Source organism: Perna viridis, chromosome 1 (genome assembly GCF_037379345.1).
Source record: "Perna viridis isolate PV_CMFRI_1.1 ecotype Kerala chromosome 1, ASM3737934v1, whole genome shotgun sequence".
NCBI lineage: Eukaryota > Metazoa > Mollusca > Bivalvia > Mytilida > Mytilidae > Perna > Perna viridis.
This window is the reverse complement of record NC_142445.1, coordinates 14,057,290-14,074,858: the sequence shown is the minus strand read 5'-3', so window position 1 is coordinate 14,074,858 and position 17,569 is coordinate 14,057,290. Positions and strand designations below refer to the sequence as shown.

At 31.6% G+C, this 17,569-nt stretch overlaps 1 protein-coding gene across 1 annotated transcript in view; it reads right to left on the bottom strand.

Moving 5' to 3' along the window:
• The window catches only part of LOC148627365 (plexin-A4-like), a 119,614-nt gene that overhangs the window by 92,357 nt on the left and 9,688 nt on the right, over positions 1–17,569 (bottom strand). The gene's annotated exons all lie outside the window — the stretch shown is intronic.

The following is a 17,569-nucleotide window of genomic DNA, read 5'->3' as shown; positions in this document are numbered from 1 at the left end:
CCATTAATAAAGTCTCCAATTAGTTTGCAAGCAATACACAACTATCCAAATCTGTGTTAACAAAGCATCTAATGTGATGGCCAGAGTCTAAAATCTGATCATTCACTTCATTAGCTCAAACCAACATGAAATCTATTTCCTAATATCTTTATGACTTCACTTCCTACTCAGAGACCTGTTAAGACGTAGAAAAAATACTATCTTTTGAGATCTGCATCCTCTTTTCATCTTATGATTTTCCCAAATGATAAGCCCTGCTGACTTGCCCATATGCCTTAATTAGCTAAAACACTGCATAATCATGTAAAAATGATTAGAACATTGAACAGAATGAATTTTTGGCAGATATACCGTTAGGTAAGCGTTTTGATGAATTTTACAGAGTCTGTTTTTCAGAGGAATTTCTTTCCAGCATGAAAACAGAAACTGACAAGAATCACTTGCTAAAGATAAAAACCATGTCAATATTGAAATTTCATGTTTGTGGTTGTTGGGAGTTGTTTATTATATATGGAAGGCTGCTACACAATCTATTATCCATAGAGAATAAATCTCTATAGGGAAAAACAAGGGCTGCTTTGTCCAAAAATTTGTAGCAGACACCATGCACCAGCTGTCTGTGAAAAAAAGTAATCATCTAAATGCACCAGCATAATACAGAGGTTAGATATCACATAATTATGGAAATTTCCTGAGAAAAAAGGAATTGAATATTTTTAGTCATAAGTCAAGGTCTTCAAGTGTGACAAAGAGCATGAACAGCAATGTATAACATAGAAGTTTACCAGTGTTCTTCCATTACAGCAAGTAAAATAATAAACTTCAAGGAATACTTGATTGAATGACCATTTCCCCCCCGATGATCTTTGATAGAAAGAACTGAACAATATACTAGGAGATCTAAATGGTCAATAATTCTGTTAGTATCTGACTGAAATTATGTCATTAAAACATTTTATCATGACATTCAATCAAGGTAAAAAAAACATTATTATCTGAAGTTCATCATTCCATTCTCTATAAACCTGATAAATCACAGTCATGACACAGATCAGGATTTTATACCAAAACTGTAGCATAGAAGTATTCTATCCACAATGAATCAGACAATTAAAATGGAATAGGAAATTACAACACCGAGTAAAGTGGAGTGCCATCAAATTCTGGACATGACGAAAAAAAGCTCTTCAAAATTAACAAACATATTCAAATAAATCATAATATATTTATGATAGTTTTCTGGATTCAATCTGTAAACATAATATATTTATGATAGTTTTCTGGATTCAATCTGTAAACCTGATTGAAATTAATGTATTTCATTTCCAAGTAACATTAATACCTGCAAATCCACTTAAATTCATTGCACTTAGCAAGTATGAGTCAAGTACACCTAAATTGTTCAGATATTTAGACAGAAATCTGTAAATTTCAATCTTGATAGTCTGCACAGATAATATGCCAAAAGCTTTTTGATACAGAATCATGCCAAAAGCATTTTAATAAGAACTAAATTCTGATAACCTTCAAAGTTCATTTGCTAAATCTCAACTTTCTGCAGTGCAGTGTGGATGAAGATGAATAACTAAAACAATAGTTTGAAGTTACCAGTGAATTTCAAAGAGTGTAGTAGTGCACCTCCTACGAAAGTTACCAAGTAGGAAAGTTAACCTTAGCAAACCCTTGATTATACCACAACCTTAAAAATGAGGGGTACAAATTAAGTGATCATGGTGTCCACCTATTCTTTTGTCCATTCGTTTTTTTTTCTCTGCAGATTAACTGATTTCATACAATGTGTCAAATAAAGTAACTATTACTGACTGTAACTAACCCTAGAAGTTAGAACATGTTGTACATGCATGATTCCTTTTAGTCATATATGTTTTTTTTAATAATTCCTTAGAATAGTCAGTGTGGACAGTTATCCCTATCAATCATATGACATATCACTGACCACTGAATCTTTTGGAACTTAAATCTTACCACCATTTTTCCACATAACAGAGCAGCAAGAAACGTTCTATATGACAACATGAAAGAACAGGAAAGAAATTTGCAATGAATTAATGCTACTTTCAAAGAGATATAAAATGTTCATATAGAATGTGATCCATATCTATCTGCTTAGAATCCTAAGGTTTAATGCATGTTTTACCTTCATCAAAGTATTGCTCTCTCAATAAGAAAAGCATGTGAATGTATCATAAAATCGGAACCAATGCTGGGATGGACATGAATCTACTGTCAGTGATCAAAGAACTGACTCTATAGGTGTTAATTACAGGGGAATTTAATTATTTTCTGATTCTAATAACATGCTTAATGAAGTCTGCATGTTCCCTGGGATTACAAAAAGATGAGAAAGAAACCTTATTAAAGATGTTTCATATGAAAATCATAGGGAAAGCCGTTTAATTATAAGAAATGCATGTTGTGAATATAATGAAGATATATAACTTGGCAGAATTTTCCACTTGAGTTCAATATAAGTAATTTCACAATGAATAAATATTGTCTGAAAATCATTATGCTATCAGACCAAGAACCATGCTTTTAAGCTATTAAAATATATTGTATTGATTTCAATTAGTTTTACAATGCTGGATGATTGCTGTTTCACATGTTAATTAATCATACAACAATATGTACTGAGAACAAAAAGGGTTGAAACCATCTACAGGGGAAATAACCCTGGGTCTTTTATTATTGATAACTAAGCTATAGCTGGGTTTAACTTGATTGAGAAAAGAAAAACCAACACAGTAAAAACAAAGAAATTGGGAATTGACCTTTAGAAAACAAATACAGTGCAAATGGTAAGGAAATTGTCAAGTTTTGTTGCTGGAGATGATAAAAGCAACATGTGAACTGCCAAATCTGTACTTTACACAGCATCCAGTGACATGGGGGGGGGATGTAAACAGTATTTCTACACTCATAATGGTCATATCAACATTTATAGCTTGAGACTGGCCAAGAATTTTGTTAATGAAAAAAATTAAAATTTAATCATTAAGATTGTGGAAATGTATTTGTTTTCATTTGTAGCTCATTCTGAGCAATTTTTAAAAAAATGTGCTCTTTGAGCCTTAAGTCCTAAAGCGAGACAATTTGTCAATGACATTACAATGAAATTCAAACAAATCATCTGCCAAGAATAAAGTAAGTCTCCAGAGACTGGGACACTTTTTGTCACATCAGAAGGTGTGAACAGTCTGAGCAGAAGTAAAGAAAAAATGTTCAAAAAGTCTCCTAAAATGAAGAACTCTAACAAAATATACAGGGTACTGATAAAATGTTCAACATGTTTCTTGAAATGAAGAACTCCAATAAAATATATACATTGATAAAATGTTCAAAAAGACTCCTAAACTGAAAAACTTTAACAAAAAATATAAGGGGTATTGATAAAATGTTCGAAATGTTTCTTAAAATGAAGAATTCTACCAACAAGTGCTCTGAGAATATAGCATGACTATAAAAAGTCCCCTACCAGAAGAAATTGATGTTGAAGAGAACAGAATGCAAAACTTCATGCATAATTTGTTAATGTGAAAAGTGTGATAAACTGAGTCCAATTTTCCAAGTCCAAGGGCCATAACTCAGCACAAAATCAATGGACCAGAACAAAATTCAAATTTAATCTGTAAATTGTCATGGTAAAGCAATGTATGAAATATCTATTGTATATCTGCAAGCATAATAAATATAAGTGTGGAAAACTATGCCAGTATGACAGAAAACAGTATGGAAACTGATTTATTACATGAATTGTCTAAGTCCAAGGGCCATAACTCAGCAAAAAATCAAGGGACTTGAACAAAATTCAATCTTAATCTGTAAATTTTCATGGTTAAGAAATGTACTAAATACCAATTGTATATTAGAAAAAAACTGATTTGCAGGCCTGAACGACAGACTAATTAACTGACAAATGGACAGAGTGCAAACCTCAAGTCTGCTTTGGTGAAAGTCACCAATAGGGGACAAAATATGGAAATACAAGTCCTTACCATGATAGTTTGACAGACACACAAACACCAAGCATTTACATGTCTTCTTTATGACATATATATGCTAACTGACAATAAAAATTGTTAAGATATGTAAAGATGTATGACTTTTTGTTCAAGTAGTGCAATTTCAGAAATTGATCATTGTAAACAAAACAATTGATGACTTTTTTCACTTTGGGATAGCAAGTATTTCAATCTGGGTTATAATCTAAATACTGACTTTATACCTCTCAAAATTCCTCCCCACTCTTTTCATTTAGGGGTCATGTTAAAATTTACTTACACATGTAGTAAAATCCTATTTAACATACATCTAGGGTAACATCCATTTATGATTCAGATCACAATTTATGTAAATGTTGAAGCACCTACTTAAACAATGAGATGTGCACTGGTTAACTACCAGTCATATTATACTCACGACTTGTGGTTTTGAAGTGTATCATGAGATTTGAAGATATACACTGATGCACTGAATAGCTGGGCATTATTACCATTAAAAATATGGCATACATGTGTTACATGTATGATGAAATCAGAACAAGAGATATATTGACAATCTAAAATTATAGCTTGTGTGATACACACATAACTTTTGTAAACATACATTATTTCAGTTTCTAAAAATTCAATATTGCACAAGCTACATGAACAGTGAACACCAAACTTCCATGACAAGTACCATTAGACACTTTCTAGTTGTGATTTCAGAATAATTTTTGTGTAATTAATCAGCATTTATACCCTTATCTGTTTACCTTGCTCCCTCCCCCACAAAAAAACAAAAAAAAACAAAAAAAAACAAAAACAAAAACAAAAAAAAAAAACAAAAAAACAAACTAAAACTAAGTTTCATCTTGCATTTTGAACATTTTACAATTAATTTGGTTCAATCTTGTCAACCATAAGACAATAGTTATATATCTACTAATATCATTTTTTCCAATGCAAATCAATATTCCTATCAATCATCTGAGTCCTGTAATTTTTACAAGATATAGATCCTGATCATTAATCAACTTCAAATGTGATATTTTTCAAAAACACCCAATTAAAGTGATGAAAAGCAAGAGATGATCTGATAGTGCAAAACTAAAGTCATGCCACATAAAACATGGTTAGACTGGAGGGCTATAAAACTTGGTGTGGTCAATTCCTCTGGCCTGGCAATGGAGTTCAATATGTACAACAGCAACAACAATACAGTTTATCCTATAAATAAGTTTTGTTTTTTTTTTATTTTTGAAAATGACCTAAAGGTATTTACCAATACATTTTTTTATAAAGGTAGTATGATGGTCTGTCCATTTGTTGTGTTTCACTATGTTTGTTCTTTTTTTCCTTTCTGGTTATCATAGAGACTAAATGTAACAATCGTACTGATTCAGCTACATTAAACAAAATGTTACAAGCAAGAGTACATCTATGTATATATATACACACACCACAAAACTAAAAAGTTTGCCACCAAATAATGTTTTGCTTTCACATTGTTAGCCTTGTGACAGATCCAGTTATATGTTGACATGCAGGCCTATATGTCCAAGCCTGAATTTTTATATAAAGTATCGAATTTCAGTACCAGCCAATTAAAGATTATGGAGCACTTGACTCAGGTCTAGTTTTAGATTATGCCCTTGCCTGTTATCTAAAGCAGTCATATCTGATGATCATAATTAGAGTTTATGAGCGAAAAATGGAAATAAAAATATAAAGAACATCATTCGGTTGTTTTTTTATGTTAAAACGGCAATAAACGAAAAAGTAGAAAAATTGAAATGTCACATAAATTCTCATTAACAGCAACACAGCATGCTTTTTAAAATAATTTAGGTCTTTTTACAGCCAATTTAGACATTTTAGAAATTATTCAAATAGAATTTGTGATAAAATAATTACACCAGTATAAAGAATGATTGTTTCTAAAAGAACTCCAGTCAGTTCGAGTCTTAAACACAAATTAAATAGTCTGTTTCTTCCAGGGTGGTCAGAATCGATAGTCTTATTGTATTCTTTTTCATTAACTTGATTTCTTTTTCTACCTTAATACAATCAATTTTGTCTAACCTATTGAAATTCAATAGGAAATAGATGACTAGAGATCTTGTTTGTGTCTGATACTTCCATCTGGATTGACAGTGCTGATGGAGCCAAATGAATTCTGTGTAGTTCCACAAAAAATGATCATCCTAGTCAAGCAGCCTCACAAAGTAATAAGACAAGAAAAATCACCCAGTAATACAAAGAAAGTTGCTACATGTATTTTTCCATCTGAATAACACAATAATTTCTCATTTGGCAACCTTTATATTTCACACTAGCCAAGTGTCTCTCATCAAAATTTATTACAATTAGCATGAGTTCAAATTATTTAACAGCTACATCCTCATGGCACTTCTGATGGAGCTCTTACAGTACTTTACAGCTATGCATTTCAACAGTTTCAGCTGGTCCAGAGAAAAAATATACAACTGTGTTAAATAACATGATATGACTGTCTCATGATTTTTTGCTATACCTGATAATTGAAAAATCGGAAACTAATGAAAATTAAAAGAAGCAGACTTTCATGATGGCTAGTATTGTATAAAAAATGATCAAAATCCCTTAAAAAGTTATGGTTCAATGTGAAGCCCGAGAATTGAATGGAAGGACAACTGTATATCATAACTGGCAAAATAAAAAACAGCATGTTATAACTCTTTCCTGAAAAGAAAAAAAACTTCTTACCTTGAAGTGAAACCAAGAAACTCCCACACACAGAGTTGAGGATTCTACAACTCTTCCTCAAATCCAAATTACAATGGCCTTACCATGAACATTTATCCAGGCAAAATCTGTCATTAAAGAGATAAGGAAATAGACAAGAAACTGACCAGCTTCAAAGTGAAATAGTTCTATCCATCATCTTAGATGCCAGCTCTATTTACTCAGTACTATAATCAGAAACAAATTACCTGTGCATAGTACGACAGGTGGAAATCTATCAGTAATTATATATCCGATTAGGAAATTGCATGGCTAGGAGGATTGTGTGATATATTTTGTGTCTGTTGGAATGTCATAGAAATATAAATATCTGTCAGATTTGTATATGGTTTTGGAATCTATTCTGAAGAGTGCTTGTGCACTAAAAATCCAATATTACAATTTTCCAAATTGGAACAACATACAATTGGAAATGTTTGGAATAAATCACAAAAGTAAAATCAGAGGAGCAATGAGATGAAACATGAGACAGGTTAAAGAAACAGTTCACCAATACATGTAGGCACCCAAAAATTCCAGAACTTCAGAAGTATCAACCATGTATCTGGTATTGAGTATCAATATATATTCTTAAACGGATGTTGAGGAAATTAAAGGGTGTACTATTCCAATGCACCAACTTCTAAAAGGAGCTGAAGACACACTGGGTGTTTCTCCATGTAAAGATATATAAGAAAGACATTACTTTTCCCATACACGCGCATAAACTAACAAACACAGTGAAAGTGCTGACAATTCTCATTGTGATTACATGTAATTTGATACAAAACTCCCAAGTTATTACTTACTTTTTATATCAAATTAGCCAAGTATTCTTACTTTACAGGAAATCTTCTTTGTACTAGATAATAAAGAGAAACCAAGGAAGACCTAGACCTTCATTGAACTGGGACTTGTCAGGGTTTTTCAAATATCATGGTGAGTGTATTATAAATAATCCAAGACCAAATTGTTGTCTTTCATCACATAACTAATAGACTTACTACAGAGTGTAGATTTACTTCAGTGAAATCTTTACACCATAACTGTCTATCAAAGTGGACTATTTATAGAAATAATTACAAACAGTCCAAATGCATAAGACTAATCAATGCGGGAAGGCATTAAATAACAGACCAATTGCCTTGTCTGGTAAACTCCTACAATTAGGGTCTAATTTTAGATTCAATTTTCTTGCTTTCCCATCACAGAAATTCATGGCAAAATTACAGAATTGATTTTGGAGAATATATACATTTCTGAAATTAACAATGAAATGGATTATATAACTGTACACGAAAATGATTTGTGGCTTGTTTCCAATAATAGCAATAAATTTGGCAAAAGCAAACAGTGCTTCTTTTCTACTACCTGTCTCCAGTACAAAATTGTTCAATTTTCCAAAACAGAAATTTGTCTACTAAAAATTGACAAGAGTATAAAAACTGCTTTGAAAAACAGAAATTTTTGGCACCAATCATATATAAGAACAGTATGTTTTTTTATATTTGACAGCTGTTCTGACAGCAACAAAGATGCTTTGTTTACAATGCTCAATGATGGAGGTTACTCTTCTGAACAGATTCCAAGCAACATCCTTAAATTACAACATTTGTTAATAAAGCATTAAAGCATATGCATTAAAAAAAACCTGCTTAAACTGAACACTGAATAACCCAAAACCCTGTCTAAACCAGACACCTTTTTAAGTTCATTTTCATTGATTTAAATGTATTCTGAACCTTGATAAACCGGATGCCTGTCTAAACTGAATAGATTTTATAGTCCTAAGGGGTTCAGTTTAGAAAGAGGTAAAACTAAGATAGATTGGGTTACCATTGAAGGAGAATATTATTATACTCCAATAGACAGGTACACTACAGTTCATTTCATACCTACTAGGATATATACACTAGTGCTTCAACTTATGATATCAGTTTCTATGATTAAAGTCCACATAGCCCCTCTTGCAGTACCCTATTGTGGTACTTTTAGATAATTCTAACATTAATTCTACCACATCCTAGTTTGGTTCTGTATAAAGAGCTATATAGACTAGAGGCTCAAGAGAGCCTGAATCGCTCACCTGGTTAGCCATTTGTTTATTTGAAAAACTTGAGGAATGAGACAGGCTAAGTTAAAATCAACTAAATTGTCAAATGCAGGAAATGCTTTTCATAGCATTTTCATGACCTGAACCAGAACTTTGCTTAAGGAAACAATTTTTGAATTTTTTTCCAAAACCTGTCTTATGACCCCTAAGTTCCATTTTTAGTATAGGCAGCCATATCTATTCACGGATTAAAAACCACAACAGTCATTTTGAGCACAATACACTAAAGAACTATTATGCTTATTTTCATTCAATGATCTTAAATGGTTTTAGAGAAGATTTTCAAAGTTGTACATGTGAAAAAAAAACCCAAAAAACTGTTTCAGGGGCCGTAACTCCCACATCAGTTGACTAATCCTTTTGAAAGTTTTGGCATAGGTCCATCTCATGATGCTGAACAATATTACCAAAGCCAGAAATTTGCTAAAGGCAATGGTTTTTGAGTTATTTGCAAAAAACTGCAATCTGACCCCTATGTTCTATTTTTAGTAACAGCGGCAATGTTTTTTCATGGATCAAAAATCCCAACGGTCATTTTGTGCAGAACATACTAAGAAATAACCATGACAAGTTTAAAACTTTTCAGTCCAGTAGTTTTAGAGGAGAAGATTTTAAAAAATTTGTCCACTACAATGACGACAACGACGGATGCCAAGTGATGGCATAAGCTCACTTGGCCTTTGGCCAGGTGAGCTAAAAAAGGAACAGATATTGTGAAAAGCCACAAATGCACCATCATATAACTTTTATAAAAATAGTAAATACTTACAGAGATCACCAAAAGGTCTTCAACAAGTGTAAACATATCTTTAAGTAAGCTCTGAAAGGCCCTGACAACAAAATAATAAATTCCATGGTAACAGAACAATGACACTTCTTCAAAATAGCCTAAGAATTCAAATAAAGACTCAAAGACACATTAATGACCAACATCTCCGGGGACAGGTGTAAGTCTGCAGCAGGGTTAGCCTAGTTTTACAAGGACTTTATCATCCCCATGTGATTTCTTAAATTAAAATTCTACATAATGTGTTGTTTTCAACAAAACAGAGATAGTCCGATAAGCCTTCTTATGGGATTTTTTAGAAGTTTTTCAGTAGTTCAAAGAAACAATAATGTTCTCTGCTATATAAAACATGATTCATAAGTTTGTACAGTTCAACAGTCTTACTATGCATGTGAACTGCTGCACTATCAATAATTTGCAATCATTAAAAAACATTCTCAGTAAAAACTGAAAGTATTATTGAGGGGCCCAATCTTATAAAAAAAAAAGATGAATAGTCAAGGACTAGCTGTGAATTGATGGACCTTTATTAGTTAAGTGAGATTCATCAAATGTTGAAAAAGAAATAGTGCTACAATTCACTCCCTTGGCAATGAAGTTCCAGCTCAATTGTTTAAAAAGAACAGAAACTGTTTCTTTCAATGTTGATAGATGAGAGTTTTGGGCCAGCCAAGAAAAACATATAGTTAAGTTACCACACAGAGAACCACAGAAATAATAGAAATCACTGAAAAATTCAAGATTGCATAACATCAGAAACTTTAAACTTCTTGGCAAGATCTCAGATCAATTTCAATTACTAAGAAACAGATTGTCAATCATAACAGAAAGAAAACAACAAGTTTTTGCCATTTTAAAAATTCTTAATCTATTAGACATATGGCAATAATGTTTTCTAGAAATTATCGATGACATCATATAAACTTGCCATATTTCTTTATTCAATGAACAAAAGCGTGACTTTTTTCCATCCAAAAATACAGATTTTGAAATTGTTTTCACTTGTTGCAAGAGTTGGAAAAAAACAGAAATGGAGAAAAATCTGTTTTTATGATTGCTATCAACTATGTTCCGGAATTTTTTTACTGACAGAAGGAAAAAACATAAGTACCTCCATTATGCAATTGCTATCTGTTGCTACTGAGATGGAAAAGAAATAAAATTTGCAACCAGACAAATAAAATACTAATATTTCACAAAGATAAATTACTTGTAACAGTTGCAGTGTTGAAGACTGAATGTCTGATGCACATTACAAGACATTTCAAGATTGATATCAAGACAAACATTAGTTTTTCTACAAAAATATTTTAAAAGGCTTTCAACTTATCAACTTTTAGTAAAAACATTCTTGTAATGTGTTCCATATGGCCTTTAGTGATAAGTTTTTGTTTTCTAAAAAGAGATGTTTTGAAATGCAAGGTGTTCTTTTATGAGCATTTGTTATATTCACTGATTTCAATGAGAGAAGTGCAAGTAAATAATAAATACTGTAGATTCAGTAATCATTGTATCACACTACATATTGTTATTTTAGTCAATAATGATAAAAAGTTCAATAATGCAATTTTTGATCATTATTATTTAAGCACTTCTCTGTCTAAGAATCAGGCAAAATGTGTATAAGGTGTGGCACATGAGGGTAAAAAACACAAATATTTTATTACATTAACCAATTAATTATACCTGATAACCTCCAGAAACAACATCAAAGTGTTTGTTAAGTTTGCCTTTTTAAGATATTGATTGGTCAAATTTAGTTGAAATGCGCTATGGAAAAATGGTGAGAAAATTTTCCTGCAGTCAAAAAAAATCTACATCACAGATGCTTCAGGATAAATTTAATTAGCTTTTCAATTGTTTTCTAGATGTATTGAATATGAGGCAAAAAAAGACCAAATTGAGAAATATGATGTCACCTGATTCATACACAGAATAGTACTTAATGCTTGGCAGGCACAAAAGATAATGTTTTCAAAACACAAAATGTCACAGACGGACAAACAGATGACATTAATCATTTTAGGGCATTTAAAATGAAGTTGCCAGGCCAATAGTCTTCATGTAAATTGTCTTAATATACATACAATACTATTTGAAGTAATATATGCCTTGCCTAATCTTATTTAACATTTCACTTCAATAAGGTAGTGACTCTTTACTACAAGGACAGAATATTTTGTACATAATCAGATTCTAATAAGCTTTCCATGATTTCCACTATAAACAGAAAAGCCGTACACACATTTTCAAATATCATTATAATAATCATGAATATATTATACAGATATCTGTTTTATAAATATTACTCCCATATTTGACATAATAATAGCTAATAGTCTTAAAACTCCCGATGTTTTATGCAAATGGCAGAATAAATATTTAAAATGATTTTATCGTACAATAAGACCATATGTTTCATGAAAATGCATACAGATGGGGTAAATACTAGTTGTAATAAACCTCAACCTCGTACTATTATAAAGTTAAGGTTTTATCACATGGAGAGAGAAATCTTTGCACATGTAAATGAAACATTTAAAAGTTGCCATTTTTGTTTAAAAAAAAGACACAATGGAACATTTACTATGCTCAGATGAATGTTCAGATAAGAAGGGAACAGAAAAATGAGATGCGGTTTTGATTCTTGACTTAGCTTTATAAGCCTAAACTTATCACTGAATATATTGGAAATTTATCAGAAAGACAGTAACTAGTGTGTATATACAAAATATCACTACAGAGAATAGTAGTTATTAAACTCTTACTCAAAATCCATATACACCTGGATGTAGCACATGTTTCATAAAAAGTTCTCCATATTGTATATCTGTATTGAGGTAGTGTTCAAAAATAGTCTAAAAAACTTGTATAACCAGAGAAACCAGACCACAATAAATGTCAGAAGAGTTCATCCTTATCACTGTGAGTGTATTAGAAAGTTTTACAGGTGGGTAATAACATTCTGCCAAGAAAACTTCCAGTAGGTTCAGTTATAGAAAATATAATCAAATTACATAACAACACGTAGGTATACAGAATCCTAAGATCTTAGAACTGAGATGAGGGAAATCACCTAAATTCTGTTTCTTCTTTAAATCGTGAATAATCAATTCAACAAAAAGCCATGAATCACGATATGGACTCTTCATTATAACTAAAACAGTAAACAGGTGAAAGACACCACTTTTACGGATTCCAGGAAAAAATGTTGTTGATCCTGTTTTTTTTTTTCGTAGACAGTCTTCAAAAGGCAAAACTTTTGGTCCATAGTCCCAACCAAACCATATTTTGGAGAATTTCTATAAAAATACAACTGGCCTGGTAGTAGCACTTTGACATGACAAACCAACATTTTAATCACCCTCAAGATTAAAAGAATAATCAAGGAAACCAAGATTCATGTGGAAATCAAAAGAATATATTCCAAAGATATAGACTATAGGGAAAATAGGAATATAAAATACTAAAAATAACATGTACAATGAAATAAAAGTAAATGAGTGACCCAGGCTTCCACTAAAATCTGTGAGCATGGACCACTGAAAACTATGTTGAGTGTTAAACAGAAAAAATTCTGCATAAGTGGATTCATGCTCATTTTCATTAGCATGTTGTCTTAGTAGATGTATTGAAGACAATAAAATACAACTTCTTGTCCATCATTATGGACTCAAAAGTTAAAAACAATCTAAGAAAAATAGGTAAGTTGTTGCCAATCTAACAGAGAGATCTGATGCAGAATCTCCAATATACATGGGTTTGTTGCACTACTAAATACAAGGATAACCTATATTTGACAGACAGACTTCTGTTAGACACAATGTCTGTAAATGTCTATTTTGACAAGAGTTTCTAAAGCAAAAAGGAAATTGTCAAAAAGCTGTCATAACCAGTTGATCTATCAAAGAATACATAAGTTCAGAAGAAACTTATTCAATATGAATACCACTTTTCTACAAGTAATATAACTAAGAATTTAGTGGTTACTCTTAGATTTTATAGTTTTGAAAATACTTTCAACTATAAAACACATTCTCTACAATATAGTGACATTGATACAAGATGCCCATAAAAAATTCTTTATAAGATAAAGCTGACTGATTTAATACAAATTACGGTTATCTTTTCCATAAAACTATCAATATATTAAGCTGCACCTTCAGTAAGGACTTGTAAAGGTCTTTAACAACCTTCTATGCCCTTACAAACCATGGTCTATCTGTCTGTCAGTCGAAGACCTGGGGGAATGAGATTTAAAAGGGTTCAAATCTACTTTCAAGGGTGAAAGGTCCTCAACATGTTTGCATCCTAAATAGGTCAATTAGAAGAAAGTGAACAAAGATCCTAAATAAGAGTAAATATAAAGTATGGTAGGTCCAGAACCAAATAGGTATATAATGTTTCAATTGTCCTTCCTTAGACCAGAGTTAATTTGAACCCTGATATGTAGAATATTAGAATGTCTGAGCACAATTACTGTCAGAATAAAGCTAGTATGTATAACTGTACTGAGATTTTGTATAACAGCACTGAGGCAATATATTCTCTAAGGACATGAGTATACACTTTTCAACCCAGACCTTACTGATTACATGATGTAATATTTGACCTTTTAGTACTTAGAGTCCTTTAACACCAAAAATACTATGATAACAGCAACAGTCATATAATGTGCATCCGATTCCTCTTTGATTCAATGTTTAATAATACATGTATGTACAATTTTACTAATGCATTTGTCCTAAATATTAGGCTTCAATTTTGACCAGATGCTTTTTCAACAGTAAGTTATGATATAATTTTGAACCTTTTGTGACCATAACCAATACACTACTACATCAAAAGCATTTTTAATATATAACAATTCTCTTTCATCAAAAAATAAAAATGCAGAGTTGCACTGAATGTATTTCTGAGTTTATATCATTGCTGACTTGGATACATAAATAGCTCTTATATTTAGTTGAACCGATATCACCCCACGTTTTGACAATTTTGTACTTGAAACATATTGACTACAAATACCAAGAGAACAATTCAATTTTTAAAGATAATACAGATTTTTTTAAAACATTAAATGTGCCATTATACTATAACTTGCATTTTCATGACATAATGTTTAACCCCTGTGCACTTAGAACTATTATACCAGGCATCCATTATATGAGGAAAAATTCTTTGATATAACATTAAACAAACAATATTCCCCAGAAAACTGTCTAAACCAATGTCATTTTGTTCTTCAGAATCAAAGAGATTTCTCATGTGAAGAAAAAGCATATAATATTGCCCAGATCTCAATAACACAGTTTTATTCAGACTCATCAAGGGATAAAAGATCATTCTCAGAGAGAGTCGTGTTTTTGTTTAGAGTCTAGAAGTCATATTTTACTGTATCTAGCTTCATACACAAAAGACATAAATATAGATTCTTCTTCAATTACGAATAGTTTAAATCATTTCTCCACTCAAGATGGTACAATTAGTGTAGTTAATTATTAACAGAACCTTTGTTCCATGCACATCTTATCTTTGTTACTTTTTGAAAACTACACTTACATGTTAGCTTAAAAATAATATGAAAAGTAAAAATAGAGCATTAATAGAACATTAATTAATACCCTGCAATGTAATGGTGAAAAAAGGGGGATGGCAAAATAGCTGACAATTGAAATTAACCTGTATTTATGGTACTAAACAACTGTACAAAGTTTCAAAAAATTTCCTTGATCCGTTCTTAACCCTTGTTGTGCTACGCCCAGACCTGTTCGAGATTGGACCATGTTCCGCTTTATTGGTTCTGGCAGTGTAAATCATAGTTTAGGAAAGCACAATCTGTGTCCATCTGCAAACAGCATTTAAAATGAGGCTATCTGATATCGAGTTTGTTAATGAATAATGACTTGAAAGCTAAAAGAAGAGGTCATGAGTTTACACTGTTGAAAAAAATTAAATCTCTCTGACCCTCACCAGAGAAGAATTAATCTGTTGTACTCTATTTCGCCTGCAACCTAAATAAGAATGATTTCTGTCGCCACCATTTCAATGACAACCCCTTGTATTGACTACTTCCAGTTTATGGACAAACAGAGGCTAAAAATTGGAAAAAAAATTCTCATTTTTTTCAAACGAATGACCCTTCAGGGAGCTCCTGACATTTGTGACTGTAACACACTATCTGGTTGCAGTAGACGAATGTGCTTTGATTCCTGATTTGTTCCCGTTGAACCCCACAGGTAGCAAATTATGACCAGAAATGGACAAAAATGACCATTTTCGAGTGACAGACCCATTTTCATGAGTTGGCACACACAACATCCCACCCCATGATCACCCATCTTTCTAATTTGCATACATTTGCAAAATATCAAAATCTAGATTTTCGTTCAGAAATGCGCAGCACGACAAGGATCAAGTTGTCATCTGGAAACTGTCAGGGGATGGATGGACATGCTGCATTTTGGAGAGTATTACATAATAATTTTTTCACAAAACAAAATATGTATTTCTTTCAGTCAAAATCTTTGCCAATCTATCAACATCCAGCTACAAACAGTACCTTAGATCTACCACTTTCTACTACGTAAGCAAATTCCCTTTTTGCAATCAATATAAACAAAACTGACCAATTTATCAAAATACATAATATCTCTCAGTTAATAGTACTGTAGGCAATTTGTTTTTCTACAGGATGTGAACAAAATTCAGGTATCTAAAATATTGCTATTTTATACCTCTCTGTTTTTGTTTCAAAATACCCCTTCATTAAAGATGAAATAAACAATGAACAGCTGTTTTTAGTGTGGAGCTTATAAGTGTCAGCATAAATCCATCGGAATATAAGCAAAATCAAAGCCATAATATTTTTCAAAGGAAATGAAAATAATTACATTTTACATAATTTTGTGCCTCATTTCCAAAATCCATTGCTATTTATGAGGAAGGGGAATATAAGCATTAGGTGCTGACAGGAAAATAACAGTAAAAACATCAAATATAACTACATAAACAGACATAAATATTCTGTGTTTTTGTAATTTTCTTAGCGAATAATTAATACAGCTATGCAAAAAGTCTTAAAACAGTCACTATGTTAATTTGCAGGAAATACAAAGAATGAACATGATAATTCACAGTAAGTTAATGGAGGGTGTTCTCTGGCATTCCTCTAATTAGCTCTTATTATCATTCTGTGCACATTAACCTATTCTTGTAAAAGCATCTGTATAAAATATTGCCTGCTTTTAACATTTGCACCACATCTGCATTGGAACACACAACAATGATACAGAAGAATCATAATACTTAGTAATATAAACATGGGTATTATCATTTGCAGTTTCCTTGAAGCTTTGTTACCTTCACCTTGGCCATGACCTTTGATCTATGTAAATTAAAAGTTAAATGGAAACTAACTATGAAGGTTATACAAAAAATAACTCTGCAAATATCACTGCCATCTAAAAATAACTGTAAAATATACAGGCATGGTTACCATGTTTTGTGACACAAAATAACATTTCTGCAATCAGGAGATAAATTAGTTCTGACCTAATATTTTTAAAGACATCTAATCTTTCCAAAAGGTAAGGAGACAAAGTAACTGTTCTAAAACTTTATATCAAATGTAATGAATTGTCATTTTTTAGAAGTATTTGAAGATAACATGGACAAAATAAAATGGAAACAAGAGACTAAGGCTGAATCCTTAATCAAGACCATACTTGCAAAGGTTAATTCTGAAATATTTTAATAGAGATTTCAATCAAAACATGAAATAGTTGTTTTTAGAATTCCAGAAAATTAGCTTAAACATCCGTTTAACTATCAAATATCTCATTTTTCTGAAGAATTTCTTCAAGCCATATGTTAGCACTCATAACTCATGGGTTATTTGGC